Below are 25,440 nucleotides of genomic sequence, written 5' to 3' on the forward strand. Positions count from 1 at the left end.
CATAACCCGAAGGTGGTGTATCACTGAGGACTACGTCTGTCAATGAGCGCTAGAGAAAGGAGGATTGGGGCTGCTCTGTGTAAAAACCTTGCACAGAGCAGGTAAGTATAACATGTTTGTTATTTAAAAAAAATAAAATAAAAATCTAGACTTTACAATCACTTAAACTATTCCCCATTGTAAACATCAATAAAAAAAGTTTTGCCATTAAATAATAATTGATGACTTATCACATCCTGAAGATAGTCCAGATCCGAGAATCTGTCCCCTGAAAAAAAACTTTTCATGCATTCTACTGACTGTTGATATTTTTGACTGTCACATTTTTTTTGGATTGTTTTCCAGTTATATGGGGATAACAAGCAATGTCTATGCCTTGCTAATGTCTTAGGAATTATGAGTATATACCTGGCAAAAACTTGACAGTATTTAAATGAGCATCATTAGGAGACACATAAATTACCAGTGGTTTTTTTTTTTTTTTTTTAGTTCTTGTGGAACCACTGTTTCAATGTTAATTAAACAACTGGAGTGTCTCTTGCATCTCCGCCGTGCTCTCCCTCATGTACAGAGATGAGTATCATTATGGGTGGCTGCTTTGCTGTTTAATTATTTTTAAGCTGATTTTTTACTGCTGCAGAGTTTTTCTGCTTGGCTTGCATTCCCTGTATTACAGGTCCCAAGGTATTTGCTAAGCTGGATCCTTACTGGGGCTTGTAGAGCAATGCCAGTATTTTTTTTTTTTTACCATAAAACAACTGCTTCTTCACTATTAAAAAAATCTCAAATACCTTATGTCATTCGATTCTGTATTTTCAACTCATTGTAAAGCACTTCTAAAGCCAAAACTTTTGGATAATGTGGAAGGATTACAAGCTCAGAATCTCAGTTATTTATTGCTTTCTGTATTTATTCGCTATGGGGTTGATTTACTAACAACAAACAGACTGCACTCATTTTCCCCAGAGCTTAGGTAATGTGGTGAAGCTTCACTTTGTAAAAAATACCCAATCAGTGCAAAGAAAAAACAAAACAAAAAAAAACTGTATTTTTGCCTGCACATGATTGCATGATAGAAATCAGCAGAGCTTTACCACATTTCAGAGGCGTAACTAGAACCTTCAGGGCCACAGTGCAAGGAACCATGAAGGGCCCCCCCGACCCCCAGAGCAACCCAACTCCATGCGTCACCATGGCATATAGAGGAACTGATCCCTTCCATTTTCTTCCTGCAGCAGAGAGGGGATTGGATCATCTAAAGGCCGCCCCTCCTATCCAGGTGTACAGAGGTGGGGCATGGGGTTGGAATGAGTCGCAGCGGTGGTGATAGTGATGGGGGGATGTAATGGGATTAGTGGCAGTAGTGGTGGTAGTGATAGGGGGATAGAATTGGATCAGTGGTGGTGGGAGGGATGAGATCAGTGGCAGCTGTGGTGGGATGGGGTGAGTGGCAGCTGTGGTGGGATGGGATGAGTGGCAGCGGTGATGGGATGGGATGAGTGGCAGTAGTGGTGGAGTGGGAAAGGTGGCAGCAGTGGTGGTGGTGAAATGGGATCAGTGGCAGCTGTGGTGGGGGGATAAGATCAGTGGCAGCTGTGGTGGGATGCGATAAGTAGCAGTGGTGATGTTGGTGAGGGGGGTGGGATGAGTGGCAGCGGTGGTGGTGAAGGGAGGTGGGATCAGTGGCAGTGGTGGTTGTGAGGGGGGTGGCCAGTGGCAGTGGTGGTAGTGGTGAGGGTGGTGGGATCAGTGGCAGCGGTGGTGAAATTAGTGGCAGCAGTGGTGGTGGTGGTGTGGGGCATGGCCATTGGTAGCGGTGGTGGTGGTGAGGGGGGGGGGTGGGATCAGTGGCACCAGTGGTGGTGAAGGGGGTGGGATCAGTGGCAGTGGTGGTGGTGAAGGGGATGGGATCAGTAGGAGCAGTGGTGGTGAAGGGAGTGGTGGCAGTGGGGAAGGGGGTGATTAGTGGCAGTGCTGATAAAGGGGTTGGGATTAGTGGCAGCAGTGGTGGTGGTGGTGAGGGGGTGGGTTTAGTGGCTGTTGTGGTAAAGGGGGGTGGGAACAGTGGCAGTGGTGGTGGTGGTGAGGTGGGGGGTGGGATCAGTGGCAGCAGTGGTGATGAAGGGAGTGGGATCAGTGGCAGTGGTGTTGGTGAGGGGGTTGATTAGTGGCGGCGGTGGTGGTGGTGAAGGGAGTGGGATTAGTGGTAGCGGTGGAGGTGGTAGTAGGAGGGTGGGATCAGTAGTGGTGGTCAGGGGGTGGGATCAGTGGCAGCGGTGGTCGTGGTGAGGGGGGTGGGATCAGTGGCAGCGGTGGTAGTGAGGTGGGTGATTAGTGGCAGCGGTGGTGGTGGTGAAGGGGGTGGGATTAGTGGCAGCGGTGGTGGTGGGGGTGAGGGGGGTGGGATCAGTGGTGGTAGTGAAGGGGGGGATCAGTGGTAGCAGTGGTGGTGAGGGGGTGGGATCAGTGGCGGTGGTAAGGGAGGTGGGATCAGTGGCAATGGTGGTGGTGAGGGGATGATTAGTGGCAGTGGTGGTGGGGTTATTAGTGGCAGCGGTGGTGGTTGTGAGGGGGGTGCCAGTGGCAGTGGTGGTAGTGGTGAGGGTGGTGGGATCAGTGGCAACGGTGGTGGTGAAGGGGGTGGAATTAGTGGCAGCGGTGGTGGTGAAGGGAGTGGGATCAGTAACAGCGGTGGTGGTGAGGAAGGGTGATTAGTGGCAGCGGTGGTGGTGGTGAAGGGAGTGGGATTAGTGGCAGCGGTGGTGGTGGGGGTGAGGGGGGGTGGGATCAGTGGCGGTAGTGAAGGGGGGGATCAGTGGTAGCAGTGGTGGTGAGGGGTTGTGATCAGTGGCAGTGGTAAGGCAGGTAGAATCAGTGGTAGCAGTGGTGGTGCCATCATCCCCCACCACCACAGATCTCATCTCTATCCCCCTGTTTTAGAGGTAATGAGGATGTAATGAGGATCTTTGGTGAGGGGGGGTGTGATCAGTAAGAGGCAGAGGTGGTGGAGGTTGGGATCAGTTGCACTAGCAATGTGTCACTTTCTTGCTCAGTCAGTTGATTCCTCCTCAGTATCTATGTGCCTCCAAGGATGCCTCCGTGTCATGGGGTCTCCTCCCAGAGAGGAGAGGCCCTCCCCCATTCACCCATTCACTCTATTGGTGTCAGCTGGCCATGTGACTCTCTTTCTTTCAGTGTCCACCTCTGCCTCCGTACATAGATTGGCTTTTCTCTCTCTTCGGAGAGGATAGATGGGGCAGTCCAAACTCCAGTTATATAGTGCTCAGCTCAGCCCCCCCCCTCCTTCCTGCACGGCGGAAACAAACGAACTGATGGGTGAGAAGGTGAGTCCCTAACAGTAGCACAGCAGGAATGGGGTGGCGGGCCCCTCGCGGTGGGAGAACGGGGGGTGGGCGGTCCTCCCTTCAGTGGCGGAACTCCAGAGCCCAGTCGCAAGTGCGACTGCTGCGACCCTGGTAGTTCAGCCACTGCCACATTTACTAAGCACTGGAGAAAATTATTGCAACTGCTCTTGCAACGTGCACAGTCTATTTGTCTTTAGTAAATCAACCGCAATGTGAACATTCACTACTTGTCTTGGCAAACATTGTATGATAGAAAGGGGTCCATTTAGGAAATAAAAAGTTATAAAATGTATAAATTATTATAATTTATTACCTGTATTAAAAAATAGCTGTGCAAAGCCTCTTCATCTTATTTTTCCCAGATTGCCCACCAAAAGCCTAAGGCTCCATTAACACAGAATTGGGTGATTCTGCCCGCAATTCCAGAATCACAGCAAAATGTGGGACGCGTTGTGATGCCATTGCTTTTTAATGGCACCCCAATCACGTTGCAATTCTGCTGTGCGATAAATCTCCTGTTCCTTTGCGTATTGCCATTTTGCAGCGATTGCATCGCGATTTATCATGCGACAACCATGGTAAAATCGCGCCATAATTGAGTTTTATTAAGAAGTATTGGCATTGCAAACGCTTTCCGCATTTTGCTGCAATTCTGAACGCTCAGGGGTAAAATGAGCCTAACATGGCAGCTGTACATACATGTGGCCACGGCAAATTTAACTCAGGTTGTACAGTTGGACAGGCAACTGTGACTGTCATACTTGCCCATTGAAGTCAACGGGACCGCACTGCAACCCGCAAACCAAGCACTTATGGTTGTGGCAAAGTATTTTTAAGCAAAATTGTCATTCGTCAAACAAAAAGAAAAGTAAAAAAAACACAAAACATGCAAGCTGGTGGGTGGTCCTCAATGATGACATCATTAATGGCACCAACCACTGTCTGCATCATCACACTCTAAATGAAGGGCTCTCTGGTGACATGGGTCAGCATTTACCTGGAAGACTGAGGACATCGAGAGAGTGGAAGGAATTACAGCAGCGGGAAGGTCCTCGAGAGGAGGTAAATATTGTGCCAAGGCAACAGGGGGACATTAAAAAAGACAAAGATTGGCGGTGTGGGCAGCAAGACAAGTAAGCAGCATTTCTTTTCTTTGCAGAATATTTTGTTTCTTTCTAACGGTCACTTTAAGATATTGGTTGCACAGAATTTTCCCTAAAAGCAGTGTGCTACAATTCAATTTTTGCAAATGAGAATTCCCTTTTTGCACTTAAAACTAATAACTGGAAGAACATCACTGAACGGGAATTATAATAAAGTGACAAATACAAGATAAACCAGAATATTTTCACCATTATAAAGAAAGCTGTCATCTTCTTACCATACAGGATTAGATTGTCTTTGATGCCATCATTATCTACACACTAGGAACAACAATGAAATGAAAAGAACTCTACAGGACCCAAAGTAAATACAAACACAATCATTCCTAGCTGAAAGCACACAATTACAAGTCCGACATGCAAAAGAGTGCAATTTAGTACAAAAGTCAGCTATAGTGACATTGTATCCACAGAACCTGTATGGCCCTAAAGGGTAACTCCACTTTCGTGGGGAAAAAAAAGGAAATAAAGAAAAAACAATATAGCGTATAAAATTGAGATACAAATCATATTGTAATTGAATGTTATTAAAAATGACCTTTCCTTTTCAATCTGCAGCTGTTTTAATTTTCTGAAAATGCAATGCAATATGGCTACCTGGAGCTGTTCTGTACACAGAATGTATACTGACCACACCCCAGAAACATCATTTCCTGCTTGTGTGATTGGCTCCCCAATTTTCCCAGAAATCTGCGTAAGATACAAGTCAGATTTCTGGCATCCACTGCAACAAAAATGTCATTTTTGGTGAGACACTCCTAATAGGAACACATCTAATGGGATTCAGACCCAGCAGCTTCCCTCATTAGAGCTCTGCAGCTTCCACAGATGATAGATAATTATTAAACCACTCCCATTAGACTCACTCAGCACAGAGAAACAAACAATGATTTCTTCAGAATAACAAAAGGTAGGAATCTGCAACAAAGTTTGTTAAAATCCCTGCAATGTACAGAGATCACCCAGAGGGGAATGTTTTTTTCGCAACAAAAGTGGAGTTACGCTTTAAAGAGACCCTGTCATGCTTTTGATGCATAACTGGTATCTTATTTTTTTTCTTCCAAAGATTTTTTATTTTACATGCTGTTATGGCATATTTTTCTGTTTATTTTTGTATATTAACGATGATAATCCTGTATTATAATAATGAGAAGTATAGAAGTGGGCACTGAGTGTTCCCCTGATTTTTAGCATTGTTCTGTAATTCAGGGCTTCTAGGCTGTAAGGTACACATTCCATACAAAATCCCAGCACCCCCCCCCCACAAGTATTCTAACCTAACCTAACACAGACCCCCCCACTAACTCGGGTGCTTATTTACCTCTCTTTCCACAATGTCCCAAAATCTTATATTGTCAAAATAATACTATTTGTTACTCCTAACATCTATACTATAGGAGTACAGCCCCATAAATGGACAAGCAAGGACAGATTTTAGAATTAAATATTTAAATTCCAAAGGAAGACACTGACATTGTGGAAAGGTAAGCAGTTGGATTTGAGGTTTCTAAATTAGATTGGCGTGGCGGGGGGGGGGGGGGGGGGGATAGTGAACTACACTTTAACATGAAAAATATATGGGATACTACGTCCTTTTTCAAAGTGATATTAAAGGCTCATGGTACATCAGCACTGCTCTCTGCATCACCCAAGACCTGTAATAAAATAAGTCAATAAATAAGAAAGCGCAGAATAGCTGTTTGTTAAGGAGTGGGCTTCATGGCCATGCCCCCCTAAAAATAGTCGGGGGCCTCTGAGTGATGTCATGGGGGGATTGTCGCCGTGTTACCCCCCGCCCTTATGTTTACTGACTGGTGGGGGAGAAGCAGTTGTCTTTAGATGGGACTGGATGTATGCAGCAAGATTTTTTTTCTGCGCAGGTTGGCGGCTGTCATTAATCACGATTGAAGCTGGATTTGCATCAGGGGACATATTTATTATTTATTATTTTTTTTTTAATAAAGGACTTTTCAAAAACTGTTATTGTGTTTTCATTTAATTTTCACTTTTTTTTTTTGGTGAATGAGTAGGGGTACTCATTTACATAGGGGGGGGGGGGTTGGAATATGGGGGCTTATTAAAGGGGGCTTCCAGAGTCTGATAAGCTACCCCCCCGCACCCTCACAGCTATCGAGCCAGGGTTGTGGGGAAGAGGCCCTTGTCCTCCTCAAACATAGGGACAAGGTGCTTTGGGGGGGGGGGGGCACTACCCCAATGTTTAGGGCATGTGGCCTGGTATGGTTCAGGAAGGGGGGGGCGCACTCGCTCACCCCCTTCCTTTCTGGCCTGTCGGGCTGCATGCCCAGAAACGGGTCTGGAACCCTGCTGGCAACCGCAATGGCTAGTCGTTAAGGACGCAGCGGCTGCCCGCTTCATAGCTACCAGCTATTCCGGGCTGTTTCTTTTGTTTACATTCTGCTGTCAGTGAAGAACCCCTGCTGACAGCAGATGAGTCATGGTTGTTAAGGACACGGTGGCCACCAGCTCCTTAACAACCAGCTATTCTGGGCTGTTTTTTTTTTTCAAACGACATAACAAATTAATCCAAAATAACTTCCGAAAGTTACAAATCAATTCGGAACAATGATTCCTAATATACAAAATTAATTCCGAATTTTTTTTTTTTTTTTTACCATAACGAATATGATTAAATGAAATGATTTACTTAACAAATAAATCTGAAATAAAAAAAACTGACTTGACTTGAGTGATTGTTAATTTTTACTATAAAATAAAAAATAAAACAGGAGAAGTAGGATCATATATTTAGCAGTGACTGTGATCTCAAGGTAGGCAACCGCAACACTGGGATCTATGGTGGGAAAGTCCTTAAATTTAGAAAGACAATGGGTGACTCAAGAGACCTCACCTCTAACTCAGTTTTAATTGATTTATTTATTACAGGCATCCATATAGTGCCAACAATTTACACAACACATATAAATCATTCCCTGTCCCTAAAAAGCTTACAATCTAAGGTCCCTATCTCAGATGCATACATGTACATACTAGGGCCAATGAAGACAGGAGCCAACCCATGTCTTTGAGTGTGGGAGGAGACCGGAGTATGCAGAGGAATCACACAGCACAGGGCAGCACAGGGAGGGCATGGAAACACCACAGGGTGCCCACTTTCCACTTATATGGTTCCAAAGTTTGTCATGTGATCTCTGCTAGAGGAAAGGATCAGCATTTTGAGGTATTAATGCTCTCCTTCACCTGAAACCATGAGATAAAATACCAATGGTTTTAGTAAGGTAACAAATGGGGTAAACAACAGCAGCATTTTTTCCCCAGTAAATTAATAGGTTTGGGTATAGATCTGCTTTGTGTCATTGGTTTGGGTTTTTGGGTCAAGTAACACTGGAGTAAGCAAAAACTGCATTTCTCCAGCAAATGAATAGCTCTATCTTTAGAGCAGGCATGTCCAACCTGCGGCCTGGGGGCCGCATGCGGCCCGGAACCGCAGGCAATGCGGCCCACTGCCCCCTAACAATTTTTTTTGTTGCTGGGGAGGAAGGAAGTCGGGGTTGGGAGCACAGCCACACCAGCTTCCAACTAACGGTAGGCAGAGGCTGCCTGGGGGGGGGGGGGGGGCGGGGGAGAGGTGAGCATGTGCAGTGTTTCTGACTCCTACCACCATTAACACTTCAAATTACTGAAGTGGTCATGGTGGTTAGAGTGTTCCTTTATTATCTCTCAGAAGAAGTAAACCTCCGTATACTGATTCCATTTCATTTGATCATCCTCTAGTTGGGCTAAATTAGTGCAGGGGGCGCGGCGGCGCGGGAAGGGCGAGGCGGCGTTTTATTACTTATATACCTTAATTATAGTATATATTTTAAATGCGGCCCGAGAATATTTCTCTACACTCAGTGTGGCCCTGAGAAGCCAAAAGGTTGGACACCCATGCTTTAGGGTATAGGTTCACTTTATGTCATTGGTATTTCGTTTTTGGTCAAGTAATCACTTGGAGTGAGCAACAGCAGCATTTTCTTTTACCGCAATTAAATATTTCTGAGTATACAGTAGGTCCACTTTATGTCACCGGTTTTGGGTTTTTGCTACTGAAGTGAGCAACAGCAATATTTCTCCAGCAAACGAATAGCTCTATCTATAGAGTCTGGGTTCACTTTATGTCATTGGTATTTCGTTTTTTGGTCAAGTAATCACTTAGAGTGAGCAACAGCAGCATTTTCTTTTACAGCGATTAAATATTTCTGAGTATACAGTAGGTCCACTTTATGTCCCCGGTTTTGGGTTTTTGCTACTGAAGTGAGCAACAGCAATATTTCTCCAGCAAATGAATAGCTTTGAGTATAGGTCCTCTTTGTGTCATTGGTGTAGGGTTTTAGGTCAAGTAACCACTGGAGCGAGCAACAGCAGCATTTATTTTACAGCAAATGAATAGTTTTGGGTATAGGTCCATTTGATGTCATTGGTGAGTGGTTTTTGGGTCATACATAAAGCATAAAGGCAAACTAAGGCCTGATAATTGCCTCTGGCACAAACGGGATCTCAGATTATTGCACCTCAGTTGGTCATAGTAGCAGATTTCAAGGAATGGCTAAACTTTAATTAACACTTTGTCAAAAGCAAAGAGAGGTCCTAGAAAGAGAGAACATTCATAGACATATCCTTTAATAACCAGAAAGTACAACGGTGAAATGAAAAAAAAAGAAATGAAAATATGGGTTGAGATGACCTTTAAAGGTCTAATGTGAGATTGAAGGACCACAAGAGAGAAGGGCAGAGAAATACAAAGAAAAGTCAGATTTATCACCTGCTATTCTCAGTGTCTCTGTGCAAACCCATCCCAGGCCAGTAAATAAGAATAGGTAGTCTGTTTGGGTCACCAAGAATATGAATTGGGTCAGAGAGGTGAGTGCACCGTCACAGTGTCCTTATCCGCCTACAGTCCCCGAGGCATTGGTCATTTCACAGTGCGGTGTCATGTGAAGGTCGTTAGACACTAATAACTTCTGTGATTGTACAGGGCGGCTCTGATGGGTCAGCGGCTCGTGGCTCCCTTAATCCTAATCATTTGTCCATTTGTCAGCGGCAGAGAGCACAGCTTTAGCTGGAAGCCTATCTGGGGAATGGAGGAATTCAATAAAAAAAGGGGGAGGTTTTCAGGCTTGACACTAAGACGGATTCCTATTTTGAAGAAGCCGGTGACAACTACAAATGACATCATAAATGAAATAAATCTATAGGCATTTATTGATTTTGATAGGATGTTGGTGTTATTTCGCAGGAAGAAAATAAATCTACAGAGAGAGCTGGGCAGTTATTGAAGTTGGGAATAAAGTTTATTAACCCTTTGTGGCCCAAGCTAGCATTATGACTTTGCTTAACTGTATAATATTATGTCCCTTTTCATATAAAGCAGTTTTAAGTTCAATGCCAACATTTTTTTATTAAAATGTTGTATGGGCAGGTGTAAAAACATCAGTCAGGCCTACATCTGTTCACTGAAATTATACAACCCTGATTCAAAAACAGTTGGGACAAGTGTAAAATGTACATAAAAACAGAATGCAATAATTTACAAATCTCATAAACCCATATATTATTCACAATAGAAAATAAAATGGTACATTAAAACATTTGATATGTTTTCTAAGAAAATATGGGGTCATTTTGAAATTGATGGTAGCAACACATCTCAAAAAAATTGGGACAGGGCAACAAAAAGCTGGCAAAGTAACTGGTACTAATTAGTTGTGAAAGAACATTTCACAACTAATTAGGTTAATTGGCAACAGGTCCGTAACATGATTGGGCATAAAAAGGGCATCTTAGTCAGAGCATCTTAGAAGCAAAGATGGGCAGAGGTTCACCAATCTGGGAAAAACTTCTTCTAAAAATTGTCGAACAATTTCAGAATAATGTTCAGAATAATGTTCCTCAATGTAAAGTTGCAAAGACTTTAAATATATCATATATATATATTCGGATTGTATGCAAATCTGGCTTTTTTTGTAAGTCAAGCTCAGCCCACCCTTTATAAACTCCAAAGATATCCTGTTTATTATTTAAAGTGATTGCAAACCATTAGATATACCCACTAGAGCGACTAGCCTCAGGTTTTACACAATGTTGAAACACATCCTCCTATATAAGTTGAACCTGTTTATCTGAAGCTCTCTCCTCTACAGACGTTCAAAGAGACTACAGAGATGGGGGGGGGGGGGGGTTGAGGGTTAAAACCACTTTAATATGATGGGCGGCACTGACTAATAGAGTGACTATAGAGGAGGAACAAGGGGGTGAGGACAAGTTTAGCTTTTATAGAAGAACCTGAGATTTGCTCATAAATCAGCTAATTTTATATCTCTGGAGTTATCAGTCTTTGTAACATAACATTTTTGCTAAAGGTGACCCTTGCCTATGCAATGTTATATTATATGCTCAGTTATGGATTACCTTTAAGTCTGTTCATTTATTTCCAACTTTGTGAATTTGTCTTCCTTTGTTGCAACTTAGTGATGCCAATCTCCTGGAGCCTCCTTGGAGCCACTTTCCCTCGACATGCCCTCCAGTGATGGTTGTATGGCTTCTCTCATAGAGGATTTCCTGATGGTGATAGCAGTCAATCATGCCTAATGTATTTTGAGACAGCCACTTGTATTTGCCAACAGAAGTCTATGTGACAAGGTGACAATGCAGGAGCATGAGGGAGGCTTTGTTCATACCTACGAGTATGACCAAGCACGGGTGCGATACCATGTGTTTTTACATGTTCCTGCTTGCCGCGTGTAGGGATGCTCATTCATTTTAATGAGCTGCCCTACATGTGGGAATCATGGAAAAGAAATCCCTAACTCTTCTCCAAAAATATGCCACACCAAACTGGATGGTGGCACAACGTATTTGCAGATGCGTAGGGGTGCCATTAAAAATTAATGGCACCCCCATGCATCTTCCACATGGTAGCACACTTCTATGCGTTTTCGAGAATGAGCGCAGTTTTGCACGTGTTCCCGACACACATAGGTGTGAACATAGCCTCAGAAGGAAGGCAAGAGCGTTGTCTCCCTATACCAATGGAATGCCTGAGCAAGGCTCTTTCCTAGTATTAGGTAATATTTTAATGAAAGGTAGAGATTTAAAAATATTTTCAATTTATTTGAATTACTTTATTTTAGTTTTATTTACATATATAATAAGTTCTAAGAGGCCATTAACCCCCCCCCCCCCTACCTGAACGTTGTTCCCACAAGTGCCTCTGGAGACCACGTGACTAATGCACTAGCCTTGGTTACCAGACCATTCCCAGAATCAGGTTTTTCTATAATTAAATTTCAGCTGTTTCACTCACTTTTTATTAAAGCTTGGGGGTTAAATATTTATTTAAATGGCAATGACTTTAAGTCTACATTAACCAATATGTCCATCACCTGACGCACTGTAGCAGCTGTCACTTACAATAGACAGGGCATATCACAGAGGCAAGTCAGGAAGCTTTAGTATTTCATAAGGTCTTAAATTCCCTTGAGGAAGAAGAGATCTGTATTGTCACAGCTTCATAGTTCATTACCAAGAATAACTCGCTAAGTATAGTTCTCAGATTCTCTCTACAGCCAAAACTAACACTGCAACTCCAAATTAAAGTGTCCTGAACATTTCCACCAGCCATCAACTAGTGACCTCACCACCTAGTAGGTATGAATTAGTAGAGTGATTTCAGCAAAATTGATTTTGCTGCTGGTGGAATTTTGGCAATGTGTAAATTCTAATTTTTATTGAGCTGCAAAATTTGATTAAAAAATATTGCCTTTTTTAATTAATTTAAAGGTCTTTTTTGTGGGTATGCATGTAGTTTCATGTATTTTATTGTTTCATAGTGTGCTTTGCATTTGTGTTTTCCACTTTTGTTGTATATGTAATTGTTATTTGTGTATTATTGCCCTGAAATTTGTATTTTACTTTTTTTCATTGTTTTTTCTTTCTCTAAAAAATGAAAAAAAAAAAAAAAAAAAAAAAAAAGAGGCTAATAAGGAATCATTTGTTAAAGACAATGTAAAGCCATTTGTACCCTTTTACCACCAACAACCCTAATTTCACCTTCCCTTTTGACTGTTATGCATTTGGCCAAAACTGAGAAATTTTGCCTAAATCCAACTATGAATTTCCCTCAGCTCAACTAACTAGGCATCTTGTGAACAGAGATTATAATATTCTTCCCTTAACATTACAGGGCACACACAAATATTGGCATGCTTGTTATTGCTTATAACTATGTATGGTTGTATATATTTTACGGTTCAGTCTCCATGTCCCGATGCGGCATGATATATGTAGTACTTTGCCCCATGTTTCTAGATATAAGAGCCGATCTGACAGCCCCCCCCACCACCACCACCACTCCACCCCTGCCATGGCTGATCCCACAACAGCTATTAAGGAGACGGCTGATTTAAGCACTATAAGGATAAGCAAGAGGAATGCAGCCTCTGCCATTGCTTATCTTGTAAAAATTATAACAAATATATCTTCTTTAAAAGTGACAGAGACTCTGTATGTATTTATCTTTGCAGTGTGATACTACACCCCATCTTTAAGCAATTACCCCTTTATTGAATCAGGAATTTCCAGGCTCTGACTTGCCCAGTTGCCACCAGTTGGATTAAACTGTTGCACTTAAAAATGACATCTGAAGAATAAAAGTTTGAATCTATATGCTCCAGGCAATGTTGAGTGTTCTTTAAGTGTATTGAAGACATAATCTTTATTTTGGTTTTGGATAGAGTAAGAAATGGTAAAAACCCCTGTTATTTTTTTTTTTCTGCATCTGTATTCCATTGGGGAGACTATACTTTACTACCTACTCAAGGCAGATGAAATGAGAGGAGATTTCTCAAAATAAAGGCTAGCCATATATCGATTTCTCTCATTCAGCCTGCCTGTGAGGGCAAGAAAATTAATGGATTCCTCCATCCACCAAACAGGGTGGATGTATTAATTTTCCTTGCCAACTATTGTGCCATGCCAGCTGCCTGAATACCCAAACAGTGACTGCATCTGCAGCTTAAAGAAGAAATCTAACTTTTTCATATGTCCTGACCTCCAGGGGACACAAAAGTACATTGCAACCATCTTCTTAACTGTTATCTAAAGCCAGCCAGAGATGGTTCGAATCTTGGCCCGTCCATGCTGAACTGGCTGAGATTTGAACCGTGTACTATTTGGACATGAATCATACGAAGAGGTGTAGCCATTCGTCACCCACTGCTATCCTTCTCTGGCGATCTGTTTGCCGGAAGCTGAGGTCTCTGCAGCGGCACCGTATTCCATCCGAGGAGGTGTTTTTCAGGCCATTTTATCTACGATCTATGTGAGTGTAACTTTTATTGAAGTTTAATAAATGTTTTAAAATGGAGAGCACTTAGATGTATTTTTAGATCCATGTGTCACTAACGAATGACTGAAGAGCGGGGATTAAGTCCGGATCCATTAAGGAAGTTCCCCTGCATGTGTCCTGGCTGGCTCGAGATTGCCATCTAGTTTTTACCCGTAAGGGAAAGCGCTGCTTTAGTGATTTCAGGTGAGCGCAGTGTTTACATCTGCCGGGGCCAGAAGTGACGTTGCGACGTCACTTCCAGCCTCCGACGGTCATAGAGATGATCAAGGACCAACTGGTCCTCAGTCAGCTATATGATAAACTACCACAGGCAGATTCATTCTCCAGCTTTTCGATCAAACGGGAGAGACAGGAGAGGCACCGGAGGGTGGAGGGAGGGGGAGCTGACGCCTGTAAAAGCAAGCAAGCAGCTGAACAGCTGCTATAATTGCTTTTATATTGCATGTATCGCTGGCTGAAAAAATCGATATCTGAAAGATGCCTGCAGCTGCAGACATCATTCAGATATCACCACTTAAAGCGGAGTTCCGGCCTCAAAATTTTTTTTAGATAAAAATATCCCCGGTTTCACTTACCTTTTAGAAGAAATACTTACCTTGAAAATGTCCTGTCCAGCGCTGCCATCTCAGGTGTGGGCAGCTGAAGCCGGAGCGTCCTCTTCGGTGTCCTCTTCGGTGACGTCGGAGTCCCAGAATGCCCTGCATCGGCCCCGCTCGTCACTTCCGGTGCAGGAGCATTGTTCCCTGCTGTGCAGGGATGATGCATCTGCCCCGGAAGTGACGAGCGGGGCCGATGCAGGCGCATTGACTCCTGGGAGCGATGACGTTTAGCTCCCAGGAGTCAATGCAAGAAGGAAGTAACGGCACGGGCTGCGGCCGCAGAGGGAGGAAGTGGAAGGAAGGTAAGTATATTTTCTTAAAAAACAAGGTAAGTGAATAAAAAAAAAATTGTCATTATCCAATCCCGATGGGGCAAAGTTTATTTTGAGGCTGGAACTCCGCTTTAAACCAAGGATGTCATTTGTCGGCCAACGGTAGGCAAAGAATGAAAGAAGGAATTTTCTTGCAATTAATGATTGTGCCTCATATAAAATACAGCTGAAGGTATTTGCAACCTGTTACCGGACCATGTTTCCATTGGAAGATCTCTCGTCCATTCTTGTTCCAGTGACAACTGAAAAAATATTTATATTTTCGCTCATGGTGGTTCTGGGGGCATTGGCAGATATGCATTTCCCTAACAAGGACAAAGACAACAGTAAACACTTGACACAGGTTTCCCAAATTTGTCGAAAACAATAAAAACATGGTGGCTTTAGGTGCATTTTTGTTGTGCAACTCCAGCCGAAACTTCTTTAAAGTTTTGAATAGAAGAGAGAAGGGTTAAAGTAGAACTATAGGCAAAACTTTTTCTCTTCTTTTTGGATAGAGTAAAGGAGTGTTATAACCCCTGTCAGATTTATTTTCCCATAATCTGTGTCCCATTTCACAGATTTCCCTTCACTTCCTGAGTGAGAGGAAATCCCTGAAATGAAAATGAAGGGAATTCCTTAGGGACCCCCAGGTTACCAGAACTTTTTTGGGGACAACCTAAAATTTGGGATTTTATTTTACTTTCACTTTCAATGATAATGGTAAACAGGACAAATAGAGAGGGTGAATCTCCCTAAAGGGGACACAGACAACACTAAAAACACTGTGTGTTCTAATCCCTCTCTACTCTATCCAAAACTATACAAAACTTTTTTGCCTTTAGTTATACTTTAAAATCTCTATAAGTTTTTTTTTTTTTTCCTGACCACCCTGATTTTGTGTGCTGGTGGCATGAAAGACCGGTCACTGCTGCTCTATCTCTTTGTGCAGGGTGACTGGTCTTGTCTCTGCCCCTCCTGTGGTTTTCTGCAGGCAGTCTGTCATGGGTGTAAGGTAATAACTGTGTTTGCATAGGCATTTGGTGCAAGGATTTATATCCTTTGTTGCTTTAAATTAATTTTTTTTCCACTTAGAATCTCCAAACATTATACATATATATTTTAGCAGAGACCTTAGGGAATAAAATGGAGGTCATTGCAATTTTTTATGTCACACCGTATTTGGCAGCAATTTTTATAACACATGTCACACTTTAAAATTGCACAAGCTCATGAAATGGTGACAAACTATGGTACTTAAAAATCTCCATAGGCGACGCCCTAACATTCTTTACAGGTTACCAGTTTAGAGGTACAGAGAAGGTCTAGTGCTAGATTTATTGCTCTCACTCTAACATTTGTGGCGATACCTCACATATTGGGTTTGAATGCCGTTTACATATGCGCGTGCTACCTGCATTAGCGTTTGCTTCTGCGTGCGAGCACAAGGTGATGGGGGCGCTTCACATTTTTTTTTTTTTTTTTTACATTTTTTTAATCACTTTTATTCCTATTACAAGGAATGTAAACATCCCTTGTAATAGGGACAGGGCATGGCAGGTCCTCTTTATGGAGAGATCCGGTGTTCTATCAGAATACCGCTACCTATCAGATTCTGTAACCGAAAAAGATGTACGGACTAGAACAACTTACTGCACATGCGCCCCATGCTTTCCAACATGGCCGCTATGCATTCCAATAGGTTTCCTAATCTGACAGAACAAGAAGCAGAGGCAGGCATCTTCTTACACCCATGCAAGTTTTGAATTTTACATTTATTTTAGCAGTAAACTCACCTTATATACTGAATTATTACTGAATACTGTATACTGAATACTGTATTATTATTGTATTCTAGTAAGTATAGCGAGAAATCTGCAGGTAGAAGGTGGTGACGGCCATTTTGGTACACCCTGCACTGCTCAGCGACAAACTGATTATTTCGTGAAATAAACTATTGAAATAGTCTATTTTAGTATATAAGGTGAGTTTACTGCTAATATAAATGAAAAATTCAAGACTTGCGTGGGTGTAAGAAGATGTCCGCCGCTGCTTCGTGTTCGGTCACATTAGGAAACCTATTAGAATGCATAGCGGCCACGTTGGAATGCTTGGCACATTTGCAGTAAGTTGTTCAGCTTTATTTTTTTTAAATCAGAATAAAGTTTATTAACAACTTTTAACAGTACAATAAACAAGGCACATTCCGGAGTATTACAATATACAATACTTCCGCAGAATACAAAGTAGAATAATGTTATTGTACAAAGACAAAGCAGGTTTATAAAACCAATTGAACCTGAGATGTCATTATATCTCACAGTGTATGCGTCCCTAGGTATGGTTTAAGAAAGCATTCTCATCATATCTCTTCCCCAGTACTTTAAATTAAGCTCAATCCAAGGGGACAAACAGAGCGGTTGAGTTCCCACTTCAAGTTATTAGCCTATCAAGAATAAGGTCCAATGGAGCCAAGCCAGGGGTAGCTAGCCAGCATCCCCAGATCTTATTGAACCGGGTCTGGCTGCCTCTATGCTGATATATCAAGCGTTCATATCTCAAAGTTAATCCCACGTTGGCTAATCACATCTGTAAAGTTGAGAGGTTTGAGAGATCCAATGGTGCACGATCAGCTTAGTAGCTTGGAACATTGCTCTAGACACCGCCTCCCTGACATATATGTCCGTTATAACCTCATCCAGTATACCCAATAAGCAAGGTTTGGGGTCAAGAGAGTCCAGCTTTAGGTGCATAAAAAAAACAACGTTGTAGACTATTGCCTAAAGTCTATATAAACACAGAAATGTAATATATTGCAGCTTAGTTGTCCTTGGATGTGGTGACTGCATTTTTCTTTATATTTTTCTTTATTTTCACCTGGTGATCCTGCCAGTAATGCACTTTCTGTGCTAGGGTGACATTGCTCTCTGACTGTTTTGTATCTATGGAGGAGCAGCATTGTAACTTTAGAACTACAGAACACCTCTCTCTCCTCTCATTTTATAACATAGGCGGGGTGTTTCTTTAGCCCACAGAGGTGAACTTGTCAGGGCTGACAACTTTGCTTGAAATAGCACTGCAAAGAGTAAAGTAAAGTACATTAGCCCAAATAAATGGATCTTTCATTATTCTGGGTACCCTGAGCTGCTAGGTGAAATAATTGACAGTCTGAAAATTACTGCTGCGTTTCTCATCTTATTAAATAATAAAATACATGTTGCAAGCAGAAGATTGCAAATTGATATGTGTTAGACTGGAGCTGTCTGCAGTGCTGAAGGAACCAGCATAGCGCTGACCATGGTTCTGAAATCCTCAATTACTATCTAGTGCTCATAAAATACCAGCCAATCACAAAACAGAAAGCAAAAGACCTCACATATTAACACAATGCAGGTTCTGAATAATGATGGAGGACATTATTTTTAATAATATTATTATTGGAGGACAATTTAGCTGGATATAACAGGTATCTATATTGCATATATTACATATATATATATATATATTGCTTAGTGGATTTTCAAACACTTTATATAATACAATGATAGCCTAAAGATATATGCGTGTGTGTATATATATTTTTTTTTATTTGAACAAAGGAAGACAGCGCTCAAAAATCGTGTGACAGTGACTAACAATCAAAAAAATTATATATATCAGAAATTGTATATGCATATAAATATATGACAGTGCAAATTTCAATAAATAACACAATCCAAATAAAGTGACAGTGCACAAAAAAGTCTATATATGGTTAATAAAATTTCATATAAGACATAAAATTATAGTCCTTGTGTGCAAAAAGTGCAGGTGCAATATATGCAGCAAACAGTTCGGTGATTTAAAGTGCTCAGAAGGAGTACTTCCTTATGCCAAAATGGAAAGGAGGAGAAGGAAATCCGCCACCAGATGCTGATTCCTTCAATCAGTGTGGAGATGGTGAAAAATTTTAGGCCAATTATTTGCTACATATTTTTGGTAAAAAAAAATTGCAATAAGCGTATTTTGATTGGTTTGCGTAAAAGTTATCGCATCTACTAACTATGGGAAAGATTTATGTTATTTTTATTGTTTTTTGTTTTTTTTACTAGTAATGGCGGTGATCTGCGATTTTTTGCGGGACTGCGACATTGCGGCGGACAAATCGGACCCCTAACTGACATTTTTGATACTTTTGTGAGTACCAGTGACATTACTACAGTAATAAGTGCTAAAAATATGCACTGTTACTGTAAATATTACACTGGCAGGGTAGGGGTTAATGCTATTGGTGATCAAGGGGTTAAATGTAAGCCTAGGGGAGTGATCCTAACTGTGGGGGGGGGGGGGGGTTGGACTTGTGAGATCATCACAGAGACATGCGATCCTATATAGCAGGATCACATAGCCTATGTGATCACTTCAGGGAGAATGACAGACGGCTTTCTTTACATCAGCAGTCTGTCCTTCTCTGTTAGCGGGGGGAGATCGCGAGTGGCCGGCGGCCATCAGAGTCGCCTGTCACACGCTCTGGCTCCCTGGCTGACGAGCAGGGGCGGGAGCGCGCCGCCGCCGGCGCATGCTCGCCCCCTAGAGTCTCCTGAGCGAGCGCCGTAGTACTACATCGGTTTGCCCAGGAGTGGCCGCCTGCCACAGTAAATCTTTTTTTTTTTTTTTGCACGTTTCCTGAAGAATTATGAATTCAGACACTTTTTAGTATTAATAATACATGCACTGATGCACAAGCACTTTAGCACTCAGCACTTTCTTTTTGCACTTTTGCACAAAGTCTGAACACTGATACAACGCCATATTTATTTTTTATTTGTATTTATTTCACCCTAATTGAATGTTCTTGCATTCCCTACTGTTTTTTTAATTATATGTTAAGTTGTGAACATTATTTAGAGTGCACTAGCACTTATACATTACATTTTCTTCTCCCCAAGTTCAGGGAGTTCTAGTTGCTGCTCCCCAATTTGAGTTGGCGCATCCCACCCTTTTACATAAAATTAAAAAGGTGAACTAACTTCTGTAATATGCATTAGACTGGAGCTGTCTGCAGTGCTGAAGAAAATTGTATAGTGCTGTCCATGGTTCTGAAATTCTGACCTACTACCAGCTATCTAATGTCATATAGTATTAGCCAGTCACAAGACAGAAAGCACATCTTTACACATTGCAGGCTGAAAACAATGGGAGACTTGCACATTTTCAAAGGGCAATTTAGCAGGATATGATGAAATCTACAGCTGAGCCGAAATTTACAGCAAATGCAGCATTTGTCAGCAGCAGTATTAATTGACACAATCTGCATCTACTGTGCATGAGAAGTCTTCATTTGTGGCAAGACATACAACCCTAAACACACCTACAACAAACCTACTAACCTTCACATTATGATAGGGCTTTATTTTACAAGTAAACCTAGCACAGGACGATAGGAGCTCACTGGATTTCTGGATGGAAAACAACAAATATTTTAAGACGTTTTAAAGAGGCAGAACATAGTGAAATATAGGTTGATCTATCTATCTATCTATCTATCTATCTATCTATCTATCTATCTATCTATCTATCTATCTATCTATCTATCTATCTATCTATCTATCTATCTATCTATCTATCTATCTATCTATCTATCTATCTATCTATCTATCTATCTATCTATCTATCTATCTATCTATCTATCTATCTATCTATCTATCCACAGTATATCACAAAAATGAGTACACCCCTCACATTTTTGTAAATATTTTATCATATCTTTTCATGTGACAACACTGAAGAAATGACACTTTGCTACAATCTAAAGTAGTGAGTGTACAGCTTATATAACAGTGTAAATGTGCTGTCCCCTCAAAATAACTCAACACACAGCCAATAATGCCCAAACTTCTGGCAACAAAAGTGAGTACACCCCTACGTGGAAATGTCCAAATTGGGCCCATTAGTGTCAATATTTTGGGTGGCCATCGTTATTTTCCAGCCCTGCCTTAACCCTCTTGGGCATGGAGTTCACCAGAGCTTCACAGATTGCCACTGGAGTCCTCTACCACTCCTCCATGACGACATCATGGAGCTTGTGAATGTTAGAGACCTTGCGCTCCTCCACCTTCCATTTGAGGATTCCCCACAGATGCTCAATAGGTTTTAGGTCTGGAGACATGCTTGGCCAGAGAATCACCTTTACCCTCAGCTTTTTTACCAAGGCAGTGGTCATCTTGGAGGTGTGTTTGGGGTCGTTGTGTTGGAATACTGCCCTGCGGCCCAATCTCCGAAGAGAGGGGATCATGCTCTGCTTCAGTATGTCACAGTACATGTTGGCATTCATGGTTCCCTCAATGAACTGTAGCTCCCCAGTCCCGGCAGCACTCATGCAGCCCCAGATAATGACACTCCCACCACCATGCTTGACTGTAGGCAAGACACACGTGTCTTTGTACTCCTCACCTGGTTGCCGCCACACACACTTGACTCCATCTGAACCAGGATTTTTTTGTGCATCATCTTTACAGTGCAGCATTGCTGCAAAGGTTGAAGGGTGTGTGTGTGTGTGTGTGTGTGTGTGTGTGGGGGGGGGGGGGAGGTTCAACCTGTCAGTGCTCAGGCCATACGCCGCACACTACATCAAATTGGTCCCAGAAGAAAGCCTCTTCTAAAGATGATGAACAAGAAAGTCTGCAAACAGTTTGCTGAAGACAAGCAGACTAAGGACATGGATTACTGGAACCATGTCCTGTGGTCTGATTAGACCAAGATAAACTTATTTGGTTCAGAGAGTGTCAAGCATGTGTAGCAGCAACCAGGTGAGGAGTACAAAGACAAGTGTGTCTTGCCTACATTCAAGCATGGGTGTGGGAGTGTCATGGTCTGGGGCTGCATGAGTGCTGCCTGCCCTGGGGAGCTAAAGTTAATTGAGGGAACTATGAATGCCATTATGTACCGTGACATACTGAAGCTGAGCATGATCCCCTCCCTTGGGAGACTGGGCAGCAGGGCAGTATTCCAACATAATTACAACCCCAAACACACCCCCAAGATTACCACTGCTTTGCTAAAGAAGCTGAGGGTAAAGGTGATGGACTGGCCAAGCATGGTCCCAGACCTAAACCCTATTGAGCATCTGCGGGGCATCCTTGAATGGAAAGTGGAAGAGCGCAAGGTCTCTAACATCCACCGGGCTCTGTGATGTCATAATGGAGGAGTGGAGGAGGACTCCTGTGGCAATCTGTAAAGCTCTGGTGAACTCCATGCCCAAGAGGGTTAAGGCAGTGCTGGAAAATAATGGTGGCCACACAACATTTTGACACTTTGGGCCCAATTTGGACATTTGCACTTAGGGGTGTACTCACTTTTGTTGCCAGCGGTTTAGACATTAATGGCTGTGTGTTGGGTTATTTTGTGGGGACAGCAAATTTACACTGTTATACAAGCTGTACACTCACTACTTTACATTGTAGAAAAGTGTCTTTTCTTAAGTGTTGTCACATGAAAAGATATAATAAAATATTTTCAAAAATCTAAAGGGTGTACTCACTTTTGTAAGATACTGTAAGTTAAAACCTGACGAATTTCCGATCTGGGGGCCGTAGATCCAGAGATACGATCTCGGGCCTAGTCCTGCACTGAAGCCGCGGTCTTTCCTAGCGGGCTCCGCGGCCCGCCGTCCGCCGTATCGGCCGCTCCTGGGGCCTCCACGGACCCGCCGCTTCTCCTCCGCAGCCAGCATACAACTGATTGAGCCCCCAGGGCCCGCCATCCATCTCCTGGTACACATTAGTTGGCTGTAGGAGGACGCCCAAGATTGCGGCCTAGACGTCCTGGAAGCCGCGGCCTTTCCCAAAGCCCTCATCCCAGTCTGCCTTCTGGAACCACCAGCCTTCAGTGGATTCCCTGCAAGATCCTGGACTTGGAAGCAGAGGACTTGAGGCCTATCTTCGCGGCCAAGACTGCGATCTTTCCTAGGCTGCCGACGCGACACCTGGGCGGAAGGTAGGAAGCACATCTTCATACTCATAGACTTCCTAGGGCCCTAATACCTTCCCTATAAAGTGGCACCACGGTCAGAGGTCCCAAACCATCCCTTCTCCCCCCGCTGGCAGCCATCTTGACTTAGGCCTGATACATCCTAGCAACTGCCATACACTGCTATCAACAGACCCCAGAAAACGGCCTAAATAAAGTCAACATAAAGCTCCACCCTGGACATATATTACAGCATCTCTTCCATTAGCATTGCCCCAGGTGGCGGGGCCTACTGCTAAATAGATATGACAGCCTAATAACAACGCTCCCGGTCAGAGAGAGGATAGAGCTACAATAAGATATAGCCATCCACACTTCTGAATCATCAAAAATGAGCAAATCTTCTGCCGCAAACTCCCCGATGAGATCGCGCTCTCCGAGAGCAAACAAAACACAGGGCAGCCGCAGTATCCCGGAATTATTCCGACAACCATCGCGTGAGACCCCAGCTCCAAACCGGGCCTATGCGGATGTCGCAAGAGTGGGATCTTCCGCTTCACAACCGGCAGACCCAACACCTGCAACTTCTCAGATTGCTCAGGTTCAAGATCAGCCTACACAAGTATACACACAACAACCTCTAAATATGCAAGATCTACGAACCATTGCAGAAGATATCAAATCCCATTTTGCCATTGCCTTAGCGGATCTGAGAAGAGACCTACAATCCACTACATTGAGAATTGAAGAAGTGGAAGAAAGAACAGAAATTCAGGGTGCTTCTATCCAAAACCTGCATGCAGCCACCAGATCCCACAATATACAATTAAGAGACCTCCACAGACACATGGAGGACCTGGATAATCGTGGCAGACGTCACAACCTGAGACTGAGAGGACTACCAGAATCGGTAGAACCCAATCGGATTGAACAAGCCACTGCGACCATATTCAACGAAATCCTTGGAAGACCACCGGACACCCCAATTGACTTTGAGCGTATACACAGAGCCCTGAGACCCAGGGCGAGAGACACTGACCCACCGAGAGACGTCATATGTTGTCTTGTAAACTTCAGGATCAAAGAAGACATCCTAAGAAGGTCCAGAAACAACCGAAACATATCATATCAGGGAGCTGATATAAAAATCTTTCAAGACTTATCTCCGATAACGTTGCAAAGAAGAAGAGATCTTCGCCCCCTATTAGAGCTTCTCCGAAGCAGAGACATACAATATAGATGGAAATTTCCATTCTGCCTCTCTGCTTCCGCTCAAGGTCGAACCGCGAATCTGAGAGTGCCCGAAGACCTAGTCTCATTCTGCAACATACTTAACATACCATGCATTGAACTCCCTGACTGGTACAGATGTCTACAACCCCCACAACTGGGAAGAACCAACTCAATGGACACAATTCCAGAGAGGGAAGATTTTCACATCAGGAGACCAAGATCTACTTCCCCTAGAAGGCCTTCCTCGACGCAAGAAAGAACCCGCAACAACGGAAGCCCCACAGCCTCTCCAGTTCACAGAAGATCTAGGCAAGACTGATCGGAGTGGTAGTGCTCTTAACTCAGACTTCTATTCCTTTATATCCCCCCTACCCCTTTTCTTTTACTTTCTCCCCCCTTCTAGGTCCATACCCGTCCCTCCGCCTTGAAAGAATGGATCATCCACATCCGCAACAGGCCTAACTACTCATCGAAGACACCTATCAATTACTACTCCTCGATCTCTCCAGGTAACTCATCCAGCCAACGACGACTTTCCACGACCGCATGCAAAAAGCCAATAGAACTATCTCCTCCATCCCTCCTGACCCGATACCACCTTTGGTCCGGTAAAGTATTTGTACATATTCTCATGACATTACATTGACACCCTGAGGACCGCTAACACTAGCTCCTGAGCAGAGACACCATACTCTAACTTTAGAGAAAGTCGCTTGATTAGACTAGTGACCAGAAAACTTCTCAGGATTGTCTGTGAGAATAGACCTCACTTTCTGCCCCCCCCCCCACATACAAAGAAGAAGATTATATCTGATTATAGACTTCATCCCCATGCTATGAAACCGAACCACTAATTGTTGCAACAAGTGATTACATTACCTGAAAGAAACTCTTCTGCGCATCACCAAGATAGCAAAACATGAGAAGAATTCACCTTTTATAAATGCATACCTTATAGTTTAAATGCTATGATAAGACTCTGGTATTCAATTTTTTATGCACATACGACTGGCATGGATGGCGGAAGTCGACTCTCTAGGGCCAAGCCTCCTCCTCAAGAAGATAGACGACAGGAAGGGGTCGGGGGAAGAAGGAACTAGATGAGAGAGTTAGCAAGAGGGATACAATTATCTAAGTGGGTTTCGACCTTACTGAGTAATTTTACTCATTAACTGATAGATTTCCCATCAACAATCTAAGACCAACTCGATCGTTTTTCCGAAAGCTGGGAAAGGCCCCGGAGAGTTGACTTCTGCCGCCATAGGATATTTGAGACCACCCTCCCCCTTCCCAGAACCCATATGGCTCACATAACTCCAATCCAAGTACACACGAAAGATCCCCTGTGAGTATAATTGATAAGCCTTGATTAACACTTCTAGAAACCTGGAGAAGTACGATTAGGACCTATTACACTTCTTGCCAACTCCTCATACCTGAGACAACTAGGTCAAT

The sequence above is a fragment of the Pelophylax lessonae genome (genome assembly GCF_965119305.1).
Source record: "Pelophylax lessonae genome assembly, chromosome: 8".
Taxonomy (NCBI): Eukaryota; Metazoa; Chordata; class Amphibia; order Anura; family Ranidae; genus Pelophylax; species Pelophylax lessonae.